Source organism: Solanum tuberosum, unplaced genomic scaffold, assembly GCF_000226075.1.
Source record: "Solanum tuberosum cultivar DM 1-3 516 R44 unplaced genomic scaffold, SolTub_3.0 scf00950, whole genome shotgun sequence".
NCBI classification, from domain to species: domain Eukaryota; kingdom Viridiplantae; phylum Streptophyta; class Magnoliopsida; order Solanales; family Solanaceae; genus Solanum; species Solanum tuberosum.
In genome coordinates this window covers 38,569-50,715 of record NW_006239853.1, presented here as the reverse complement: position 1 = coordinate 50,715, position 12,147 = coordinate 38,569, and the positions used below count along the sequence as shown (strand labels likewise).

Genomic DNA, 12,147 nt, shown 5'->3' with positions numbered 1-12,147 from the left:
ATCTTTAAAGTAATGAATATTGAGGGATTTAGACTTAAGGTTTTAATAGTTGGGCTAAAATTTAAGTGTTGGGCTTCAGAAAATAGTAAAATTAAAGACTTAAGTTAATTAAAAAATTTATATTTTATTTATAAATAATTATAAAATTTATATATATAACTTCTCGGTTCGGTTTGATTATTTTTTCGGTTAATTTTTTGTAAAACCAAAACCAAAACCAACCAAATAATATTGGGTTTTCAAAATTTAAAATCAAACCTAACCAAATCAAATCAAATATCAATTTTTTTAATCGATTTGATTCGAATTGCGGTTCCATTTGGTTTTATAATCATAACCATGAACATCCCTAATTAAAGGCATGGGCCATGTTTACCCCTTACAGCTCAGCTGAAAAGTGCAAATACATCCACTACTTATATAAGTGTGGTTAACCAACCACACAAGTGGCGGTCGACATGCCTGCTTCACCTGTGTGGCTCCACATTTACATATACATTTCTCTATTTTTATTTTTTTTAATTTGTTTGTCTTATTTTTTAATTTTCTTATATATCTAAAAAATACTATAAATCATGCTAATTGACAACTTAAAATTCATATAAAAAATTGATTGCTTATTAAAAAATTCGATTGATTCATAAAATTAATCTATATATATGTCACATAAAATGGGACAAAAGAAGTAACATGTATTATTTTAATTTGGAAACAACGTACGTAGTATTATAAATCTCAATTATTAACAACATATTGACTCTTGAAATTCTATTTGTGCTACGTATATTGGTACAAGGGAAGCAATGTATATTATTTAAAAATTACGTAAAAAGTACTATAATTTACAATAATTAACAATTTAAAATATTTTAAAATCATATCAAAATTTAATTGACTCTCTAAATTTTATTTATATCACATAAAGTGAGACGAAAAAAATAATAGATATTGGGCCCGTGCTAGCACGGACACTTGTGTCTAGTAATTTATAAGTGGGAAACAATTTGAGGAAAAATATGAAACTAAAGCTTTTACAAAATATTTAATCGAATAACACGAACATGACCCTAAATAAAAAGTTATTGAAGACGTAGACTAGGTTAAAATGTTAGTAGGTAGCTGGTGTTGTCCCTCTTTATGTACGAGAGTAGGGGCTAGCCTTACCCTTTCCTCTTCTCACTACTGGTAGAATTATTTAGTAACTACTTAGGTTCTTATTATTCTATGTTTAATACTATTTGTTACTTTATTTGTTTTCTATCTTGTGGTTGTTACATTTTTCTTACAATCTTGCATTAGTAACATTCTTTTTGAACTAATAGTCTTTCGAAAATAACTTTTATATTCCACAAAGATAAAAATAAAGTCTACGTACATTCTAAATTCAATTCACATGTGTAGCCACCATATAAACTGATGTCATGTATAAACCAACACAACCTTTTAAAGAAGTACGACTAATATTTAAAAATGAAATCACATTAGTCAATAACAATGCTTTCTTATTTTTCATTACACATCCTTTAAAAAAAGGGATTTTTACTATCTACCCTTATTTATGTCTTAAGATATAATCTATTCTTTGAATATTTAGTCTATTTTTGTGTCATAACTAAAGTGTTTATAGTCTTCTAGAACAATCTGAGTTTAAACTTCTTATTTTCTATTAATTAATAAGATAATTCACAACCACACAAATATCTAAATTTTATTTTTGACTATAAATTTCAAAAATATTAATTTCATTTTTAAACTCCATATCAGTCAAACAATTCATAAATTGAAATATATCTTAAATCTTTTTTTGGTACAAAGAGGACAGAGGACCATAAATTGCTTTAATATTTTATATCATTTCATTTATTATTTTTTCCTTCTCATCTCCTATATAAACTGGTATAATATCCTTCATTTTCACCAATAAAAAATAACAAAGAAAAAATGTCAGAAAATAAGAGTCCAGTTGATGAAACCACAACAATTGAAATCCATGTTCAATCTCAGGTTCATCATTTCACTCTCTAATATAATTTTTAAAATTTTTATGTTCCTAATTTTTATTTTTATTTTTATTTTTATAGGATGGATCATTATCATTTTTAATGTGTCACCTGATACAGTTATCAAGAAAATCTTCATGATATACTGTAAGAAAAAACAAATGGATTACAAAACAGTTCGATTTCTCTTCGATGGAAAACGTGCTTCACCAACAAAGACTATTGATGAAGTAAGACCTTAATTTTCTAACTTAATTTAATTTATCGTTAATTTAAAATTGTATAACTTTAATATTTTTTCGTGTTTCTATTTTTTTTATGAAGATTGGGTTAAAGAATGGTGATCAGATCGTTGTTGTGTTGCACCAAGATGGAGGAGGATTCACAAATTAAATATGAAGAAGAACTACATATCACACATGAATATGTTGTACTTTTCTAATTTATGCTTTTTACTATAATTTTAATTTCGAAATTATGTACTTTGGTTTTTTTACTAAAGACAATTTGGATGTCATGCGTCTAAGTTGATCATGAATATGTACTTTATGATTCACCAAGCAATACAAAGTACTTAAATTTGCTTATGTGAATTCAAGAGCGCTAATATATAAAGTCGTCTTTTTTCTTTTCGAGGTTTCAAATTTTACGTTTTTAATGCAAAAATGTCCACCACTAGCAAAATAACTCATTTGTGATTTGTGCATTGAACTATTCTTTCCTCTTTTAATCTTAGTTAATTAATAGAATGGTATTTATTAATTTTTTACCAGTATATATATATATATATATATCCTGTATCAACATTGTGAACTCCTTATCTATGTTCGAATATGTGCCACTTGAGTTATGTGAGTGCATAGAAATCGAAAATTGAATCGATTTGAATTAGTTCGATTTTTATTTTATTTTTGTTATTGGTTAAATTTTGAAAGCAAAATTTTTCAAGTGTCAATATTTGGTTAGATTTTCGATTTTAGTATCCTGATAATTCTATAAAGTTGATTATTGATTTCTCCAAACATGCCCCAGCCCCCAACCCATATTTTACTGATTTCCTTTTATTTTCAATAATCCAATTGAGCGCATGAGACTGATAGTTTGTTTGTATGGTTGTTATATCCATGATGTTGTGCTATATTGTTTTTAGGGGAAAATGTCTGAAATATATCCGAACTTTGATCGAAATTGTTGTAACAATATCGAACTTTGGAAAGAACCTTTTACCCCTGCACTATTTAATAGTGTATTTTAAAGGTATATATGTGCTCACGTGGACATCATAAATATTGCATCATAATAAAAAATAACGTGTCCACGTGGGCACATATATACCTTTAAAATACACTATTAAGTAGTGCAGGGGGGGTAAAAGGTCCTCCATAAAGTTTGGTATCGTAACATCAATTCCGGCCAAAATTGGAGTATTTTTCAGACCCTTTTCCCTATTAAGTTTAAGGAATGTTCACCCAAGTGATGCTGAAACTGCTCTTCTCTTTGCAGGTGTCTCGCCTGAGGAATACTATTATTAAATAATAACCAAAGTCAAAATAAGAAAACAAGAAAGAAGATAATAATGTGATCACACCAAATTGATCATTAGTCTAAATAATTTTTTTCGTTGTTACATAGCAGTGAATTAAAAGTACAATATTATAAATTTAAGTGACAATAATCAAAATAAACTTTGTCATTTCCATGTGATGCTATTGGAGCCCAAAGCCGAGTAAGTTCATCTTCAGTTTTACCAAAATGATGCTTCAAAACATTTTGACTCATGAGCTGTCAATTCAATTATTTTCTCCGTCCCAATTTATATGAGATATTGTGGATTTCAACATTCAAACAAGTCTATCTTTAACCGTAAATTTTTTATATATCTTTTAAATATTTTGGATTGTCAATTAGTGAGACCGGTGTTTTATAAAACTTTGTTTGGATTCACCTCAGGGCTCGCCCTAGGGTGGGGATCTAACAAAACGTCTCGAGTGTCAAGTGTGGGGCTTAGTTTCTATAAGACTTACGCCCTAAGATGTAACGACATGTTCCTGTCGTTATAGAAAAGCCAATGGGGAAAATTTTTGGACCGAAAAACTTTTTGGTAGTAACTTGAAATTTCCCAACCTAATTTAAATTTGGACGAAATCGGAGTCAGTGAGGTATAAGGAAATCTGGTAACAAATGGGAGATCTAATTATGAATTTGATCACGTGAGTAGATAAGTAAGACGTTAAGGAACCCGTACGACTTTAAGGAATTGAATTAAGGTGAGTAGAATTCCTGAAACTGACCTTAGCGTGAACAGATAGTTTCTGAGTGTCATGGGATAAATGTGTGTTGTGAAATGGGGGTTTGAAACTATTAAATTAGCTCTCTGTTTCTGTGCAAACCGCCAAGGTGGGGCCACTTTAGTGGGATGAGGCCTATTGTGGCAGGACAGTCGCGACTTAAGTCAGAAATAAACCCCAAAAACGTTATTTTTCTGCAACATTCGGTTTTGAGAGCTAGGAGACGACCCCAGACGAGTTCTTAACAGTTTTCCATGAAATTTGGTGCTAAAGGTAAGGTTTTTGCTCCCAATTCCATTTTTCGATCTGTAGAACATAAAATCTTGATTGTATATCGTTGGGGAAGGGCTTTGAACGGTTTTGGATGGTGCAAAAAGCCCTAGATGCACCTTAGGATCATAAATTAGGTCTTGGATTATTGGGTTTGTCATAATGTGGGTAAATTAGACCTTAATTATTGATCCCCGTATTTTGTTGATTGTTTGTAGACCAAGAACAAGCGAAAAGAATCCGGAAAGAGAAGAATCAAGTTTCTTCGGATGATTCAAGCTTTGTTAGAGGTATGTGATGGCTGTGATTTCATGTTGGTGTGATGTATGTTAGTAATTACTTTATTTTAATGCATGTATGTATGCAAATGTTGCATTATTGATCACACTAATCGTAAATGAGTATGAATGAATAATTGTATGCAAGAGATCAACACTTGATTGTATGATTATGAGAATGTACATTATGATTGTGATTGTGGCTTGTTCAATGGATTGGGTGTTACGTTCCAACACACTAACTTAGATCGGGTGCACGTTTTGACGCATATATGGGATCGGGTGTCACATCCGACTCACTAACTTGGATCGGGTACCATGTACCGGTACACTAAGAGTTTGGGTGTGGATTCCTTGAGAGGACCATTGACTTGTTATACTGATGTATTTCGAGAATGTGGAATTGTTCATTTCTTTTGAAAAATGACTGATATTGTATATGTTCGGTAGATGCATGTTTTATTATGTTGTGATTAATTGCATATATTTCACTAATTTGGATAGCTGTGTGATCCTACCAGTACACTGTGGTTGTGTACTAATACTGTACTTGCTCTTTGTTTTTTTAGTACAGGACATCTTCAGGCGGCTACTGACAGACCTCGTTTAGAAGACCAGTGATCAATCGAATTCATGGTGAGCCAGTTCTTCCAGGCTGCCATTGATAAGTCCACAAATTGGACTCATTTAGCGCTATATTTTAATAGAAATTATGTCCTTAAATGCTCACTCTATCTCAATATCTGATGAAAACCTTTAAGTTTTAGGTATTTGAAGTTTGAAGGAAAGCATGGACACTAAAGGATCAAGTCGGTGGAAAAAGAGAGCAGTCGACGCATCGCTGAGAAGTTCCGTGAAGAGATACCATGTCTCCCAATGACCAAGAGCAAGATGATGCTGAAGGATAGTGCAAGATGGTGATGAACTACACCAAAGGGCAAATTGCCGAGTTGATCGACGATTTCGACTAACTACGCCGAATGATTCGTTGCAACACAAATCTGTGAGAACTATAAATACTAGTTAGAGTTGTAGTTTGAAGAGTGGAACAATTATTATAATTTTCAGAGAGAATATTAGTTTTTCTTATTTTTGCTCTGAGTTGGAGAGGGTTTTGAAGACTTGAAGAAGAATAAGGTTTCATCTCCAAGGATTTGGACTTGGGTGTCTCAGATCCTTCATTCTAGGCCTATAACAAGACTTAAATCTTTATACCCATTTGAATGCAAGCTCATTTAGGTATAAATTTCTATTTCTTGATGTGTGGCTAAAAACCTCAATTATTGGTGTGTGATTTTGTGAATATGGGTTAGATTAGTTATTGGGTCTTGTTTGCTGATAGTCTATTTGTAGTTTAAATGTGATTTCATTTAGTGGTTGTCGATGAATTTAATGAGGTTGTAGTTGCAAATATAGTCTCATATATGTGTTTTCGGCTTGCTCGAGAGAGAGGTCGTAAAACAAAGACCACTAAATTGATGGTCAATGTGAGTGAGTCGACATGAGGTTCAGCTCGAGAGAGTGAACCCTAGTCCCATGTCCACACACTCAACTCGAGAGAGTGAGTGTGTTAAGGCGAATGTTGTTCTTCATGCAGCAAGTGGGCGTTCGAGAGGAACCCATTTGAAACAGGGTAAGTTGCTCGAGAGATAGCTTATCCCCCTTAAAGTCTAGCCTAGTCACAATTAATCTATAAGTTCTCTATCAAAAGCATGTACCCAATAATCTTGTTTATCCCGTGTTCCTAATCACATCCCAAGAATCCCCCTCTCATTTATTAGATCTCTTTGTTATTTTCACTATTTTTGTTTACTTGTGACAAAACCCCCAGATTGTTAATTAACGCTTGCGTCACCCCTTTTTAGATTTACAATATTTTTCTTCGTTAATGTCTTTAGCTACCACTAATTAGAATTAAATTTTATTTTTCTATTAATTCTCAAAACCACTCCCTATGGGAACGATCCCGACCCTTGGTTTGGTTATATCACTACACGTGATTGTATGACACTTGAACAGAACTAGTGTCAGTTGATTACGCAAACATCAAAATGGCGCCGCTGCTGGGGAATGGTGTTAGTTGAAATTTTTTAGTTAGATTGAAGTTTGTTCTTGTTAATTATAGTTGAACTTACTTAATTTTTAGTTTTGGTTTTCGTGTTGCTTTTTTTAACAGAAAAATTGAGCATACATTCTAGCAACGGTGACCCAATAGACCACCCTCTTCTGAAAATGATGATGCTACGGAATAACATCCTAAGTTTCAATAAATTGGAGGGTGAGTCAGTTTATGAGTTATGACAAAGGTTTAACGCTCTCTTGCAAGAGTGCTCGACTCATGGAATTCCAGATAAGATGCTTTTGGAATGTCTCTACCTAGAGCCGGAAAAGGGGTTGCCTTATGAAAGTGAGACGAACCCCACTAATGGAACTTAAGTGGGAACTTGCGTTGTGCCACGACGTTAACTAAGACACTGCTTGGGAGGCAACCCAAGACCCATTATCCCTTTATTTTTGCTTTAAGAAATAATGGTGTGTTGTTTGTGTAGGTCGAAGTGGGAAAGTTGTTGAAAAGTGCAGATTGGAGAGTAAAAGGTCCAGTCGGCACATCGCCAAAGAGGTCAGCGACCCCTACCCAGACCGCTGTTGGACTCAAGATAATTTTACATTGGAGTCTGTAAAAGTCGGCAAGCCCAGGAAATTATTGGCGAATCGCCGACCTAGTCGGCGATCCAGATCTAATCCGCCGTTTGGACCTCCACATCAACTGAGGATCCTATAAAACTCGGTGAGGTAAGTGACCACTTGGCGTGTCGCCAAGTGAGTCGGCGAGCACAATTAATGTCGCCAAATGTGCGAGAACTGAATGGTTTCTTAAATGGCCAAAAGTTTAAACTTTCAAATTCTTCATTTTTCCTCACTTTCAATCGTCACAAACTCATACCCGCACCTTAGTTTCTATATTGTTGCAATTTTAAAGTATTTTAGTCGTTGATTTGTGTTCGGAGTGAATTACATTGCCGCCTAACATTTCAAAAGTATTTTAATCGGCATCTAAGGTTGGTTTTCCGAACCCCAATTTATTTTACCAATTTTGTACTCATTTGCAATGATCTTATCTTAGTGATGTGTGATAGGCCTCTCTGATCTTAATTGTTTTTGCTTATGCTTGTGAAAATCTTGCCCGTAGTGTTTATATTGTTAAAATCCCGTATTTTTGTGCCTTAAAATTGTTTAAATCTTGTGAGGCTGTGCTTGCATGTTGTTGAGTCTAGCAGGGAGAAGTGTGAGTATTTCGAAGATATGGTAAAAACCAATATTGTCATGCTAACCCAGAAAAGAGCACGGGATATCACAATAAATGAATGGGGGGGGGGGTCAAATCCTCCCAAGAAGGGAAGACAAGAACCTCCACCTGGAAATAAAGTTAAAGGAAAAAGGCCTACTTCTAACAGGAAGACCACTATCAGAGATCCTAGTGTCCCTTCGTGGGTCCGGGGATTCTATGCAGTTGAGTAGACCTTTTTGGTGGAAACACCCTTGGCAGCTCCTAGTGGGTCTGGTACTATTGTTTCTTCTGAGGTGACTCCGGGTACTGAGACCCTGGACCAGAGTAATGCATCGGACACTGATGCCTAGACAGATGGAGCGACTGTGTAGACATAACCCCCTCTTTACCTCCCTCTATGTCTTAATTTATTTTACTTTTGGATATTTTTGTTTGCATTTGAGGACAAATGTTTTATTTGTGGTGGGGTGAGGCCCACATTTTGTGATTTTGTGACTCTCTGGTTTTGTTTATATATTGGGTTGTGAGCCGAAATTATGATTTATACACTGCGGCTTGCCTAAGTTCTATCATGGTCAGGAGGCGGATCGACCTAGAACTCCTGATTTCGCAGGAGATGGCTATGAGAGCCAAACAGAGACTTATCTCTCTGCCATTCCCGGTCTTGATCACTGAGTTATACCGGCGTGCCGGAGTACCCCGGGATCCTGCGCATGATATAGAGGTCATCCCTTCATACTCCACGGACATTCGGCGTATCGAGGCCGAGTTCACTCGAGAAGAGGTTGACAGAAGGAGAGCAGCTCCAACAGACACTTCTCCAGAGGTCAATATTGACTCAATACCAGCAGAGGCATTTTCACCTGCTCCGGCTTCTAAGCCCTCAGGTATACCCACTCCTTCTTCCTCTTCCTCATAGGCTCCAAGTGTTTCCTCATCCTCCCAGCATGCCAGGATCACTCAGGCCATGATTCTGAAGATGGGACAATTGACCTATTCAGCTGATGTAAGAGCCACCTGACTGGAGAGGTCTGTTTTGGAGATGATCGACAGAGCCATACTAGCGGCACTTACCCCCCTTTAGACTTCTATTAATGCCCTGAGAGCGAGAGTCATTGTTTGTGAGAGCAGACATGGGGAGGCCTTTAAGGTGACGACTTTAAAAGCGAGATTGCAAGTTTGAGGAAGGACGTAGACTATCAAGTCTACTGAATTCACTTCACTAATAGAGAAGGTAGATGATGAAGATGCTCCTGAGACTATCGGAGATGTGCATAGGGATGGTGCAACACAGACAGAGTCGGATGCAGAGACTGACGACGAGTTGATATCAGTACATGTTGAGGAGACACAATAGAGCAGAGATGATGGCATATTTAGAGACTTGCCAGATCTTATAGAGACGATTGTGCAGCCGGTGATCCAGACATTACCGACTGAGATGCCCACAGTAGCTCCTAGCGGATCAGGCATTTCTATTCCGTCTGAGGATACTCCGGGCACTGATGCCTATATACAGACGGCTACACCAGCCACTGAGAGCCCGACAGAGAGAGAGACTGCATATACATGACCTTTCTTTACCTCCCTCTCTATTTTATCATAATTTTACTGTTGATACTTTTATTTGCATTTGAGGACAAATACTTTTTAATTGTGGTGGGGTGAGGCCCACACCTTTTGTGTGCTACTCGTGCTTTGTGTTGATATTTGGATTATTTTCCTTAAATTTTGTTGAGATAATGTGCATGTGTGGAAGTTTGAGCTTATGGCTCCCTTCTTGTTTTAAATTGTAAAATAATTTTGACCCTTCCAATTTTTTTTGAATTTTTCGAATATTTTTGCCACTTTTTGTGTGATGAATGTGACTGTTCTTTTGCAAAATTTAAGTCTCGGTCCCGATCAATACCGATGACTTGAATAGTGCTTACAATCAAATGAACATGAATACGCGACTACAATGAGGCCAACTAAAGTTGCATAGAAAATATGTAAACTCTTTGCATCTAGTTATGAGTAGCCTTGTATCAAATTGATTCTCTTGTGATGATTATTGCACACTAGCAAAAGTGTGGAGTCTTGTTTAACTTATAGTGTCAATGCCTAGTGTGATGAGCTTACCTGTGAACTATGCATGATATATTCTAGAATTTACCCCATTGGTCCGGTCAACTATGTGATGTTATCTCTTGATATGATCTATATCTTAGGCAACTTAACCTCAACCTTCTTTGCAAGAAACTTAATGAACACTAGACCATTCTTTCTCCACTACCCATAATCCTTATGAAGTTATGGTTAATTTGAATAGCCAACTTAGGCCAAAAGCCTAAGTTGGGGTGTGGTGAAAAGATGATGCAAATCAAGAAGTTCAAGAAAGTCAATCCCACCCATGGTTTTGAGAAAAATGGAACCCTTCCATATATAAAAAAAAAATAAGAAGAGAAAAGACAGAAAAAGAATGAAAAAGAAAGTTGTGGAATAAAGTACAAAAGAAATGGGGTTTCCAAGCATTCCATGGAAAGTGAATAAAAGAATGAGTTATGTGCACTAATGAAAATGATGAAAGGGAAAGGAAATGAAGTATTATGAACACCACATTTCATGAGGATGAAAGTCACTGAACCTAAATGACCATACATTTGCACTCTACCCCATTACAAGCCTTGACAAGACCTTTTTTTTTTATCTTGAGTGAGCTGAAACAAATATTGATTGAAAAATACGGGCAAACCTATGTGTGAAAGCATGCATTATGTTCTTCTTTGTGAGTGTGAGCGTTGCATCTGATTCCAAAGCTTTTAAACTGTGAAACCATTGTGTGAATATGGAATCATTCTTTGTGTGAGGGCATTTGAACACTATAGTTGAACTTGAACTTGCATTCGAAGCAAGTATTGTGAGCATGAGATTCGTTGATATTGGTGAGTCTCAACTTCAATCTTTGAGTGCATATTTGATCTTTGCATAAGTAAATTGAGTCTTGTTGTGTGCATTTATGATTGAGTTTTGTGTAACACTGTTCGAGACAACCTTGTTGAACGGCTGAATTTGAGTTTGCTTGAGGACAATCAAAAGTTTAAGTTGGGGGTGTTGATGACTAAGGCTATATTTTAATAGAAATTGTGTCCTCAAATACTTATTTTATCTCAATATCTGATGAAAACTCTTAAGTTTCAGGTATTTAAAGTTAAAGAGAGCATGGACACTACGTCGCAAAAAAGGAACGAAAAGGGCAGAAAAGAACAAAGAAATGAAGGCTTGAGGATCGCCGAGTCCACTTGGCGAGTTGCCGAAGGGTCTTACTTCGCCTTTTGTTTCAGTGTGCTGAGCCCTGAAGAAAAGGATCAAGTCGGCAAAAAAATGGAGCAGTCGGTGCATCGCCGAGCAGTTCCGTGAAGTAGTACCATACCACCCAATGGCCAGAGCATGGCGATGCAGAAGGTTGGTACGAGACGACGATGAACTACACCAAAGGGCGAATCGCCGAGTTGATCGGCGATTCCGACGTATGATGCTATACGATCCGCTGCAACATAAATCTATGATAACTATAAATACTAGTTAGAGTTTTAGTTTTTAGTGTGGAACTTTTCCTATAATTTTCACCTAGAGAATAGTACATTTTGGATATTTTTGCTCTAAGTTTTTTGAGGATTTTGAAAACTTGAAGAAGAAGAGGGTTTCATCTCCAAGGATTTGGATTTGAGTCTCTTGGATTCTTCATTCTTGGCCTGTAACAAGACTTAAATCTTCATACCCATTTGAATGCAAACTCATTTAGGTATAAATTTCTATCTCTTGATGTGTGGCCTAAAAACCCCCCATTCTTGGGGTGTGATTTAGCGAATATGGGTTAAGATTGTTGTTGGGTCTTGTTTGCTAATAGTTTAGATGTAGTTTAAAGGTGATTTCGTCTAGTAGTTGCGGATGAATTTAACAAATTTGTAGTTGCAAATACAAGTTTATTTATGTGTTTTCGGCTTGCTCGAGAGAGAAGTCGCGAAACCAAGACTACTAGA

The 12,147-nt window shown here is 35.8% G+C and overlaps 1 long non-coding RNA gene across 1 annotated transcript; it reads left to right on the top strand.

The window, feature by feature from the left end:
• The first annotated feature begins 1,943 nt into the window (after window positions 1–1,943).
• On the top strand, window positions 1,944–2,593 carry LOC102581862 (uncharacterized). The gene is made up of 3 exons (XR_369008.2): window positions 1,944–2,004; window positions 2,121–2,230; window positions 2,325–2,593. It is a non-coding gene; the product is annotated as an uncharacterized lncRNA (long non-coding RNA).
• Window positions 2,594–12,147: the final 9,554 nt, after the last annotated feature.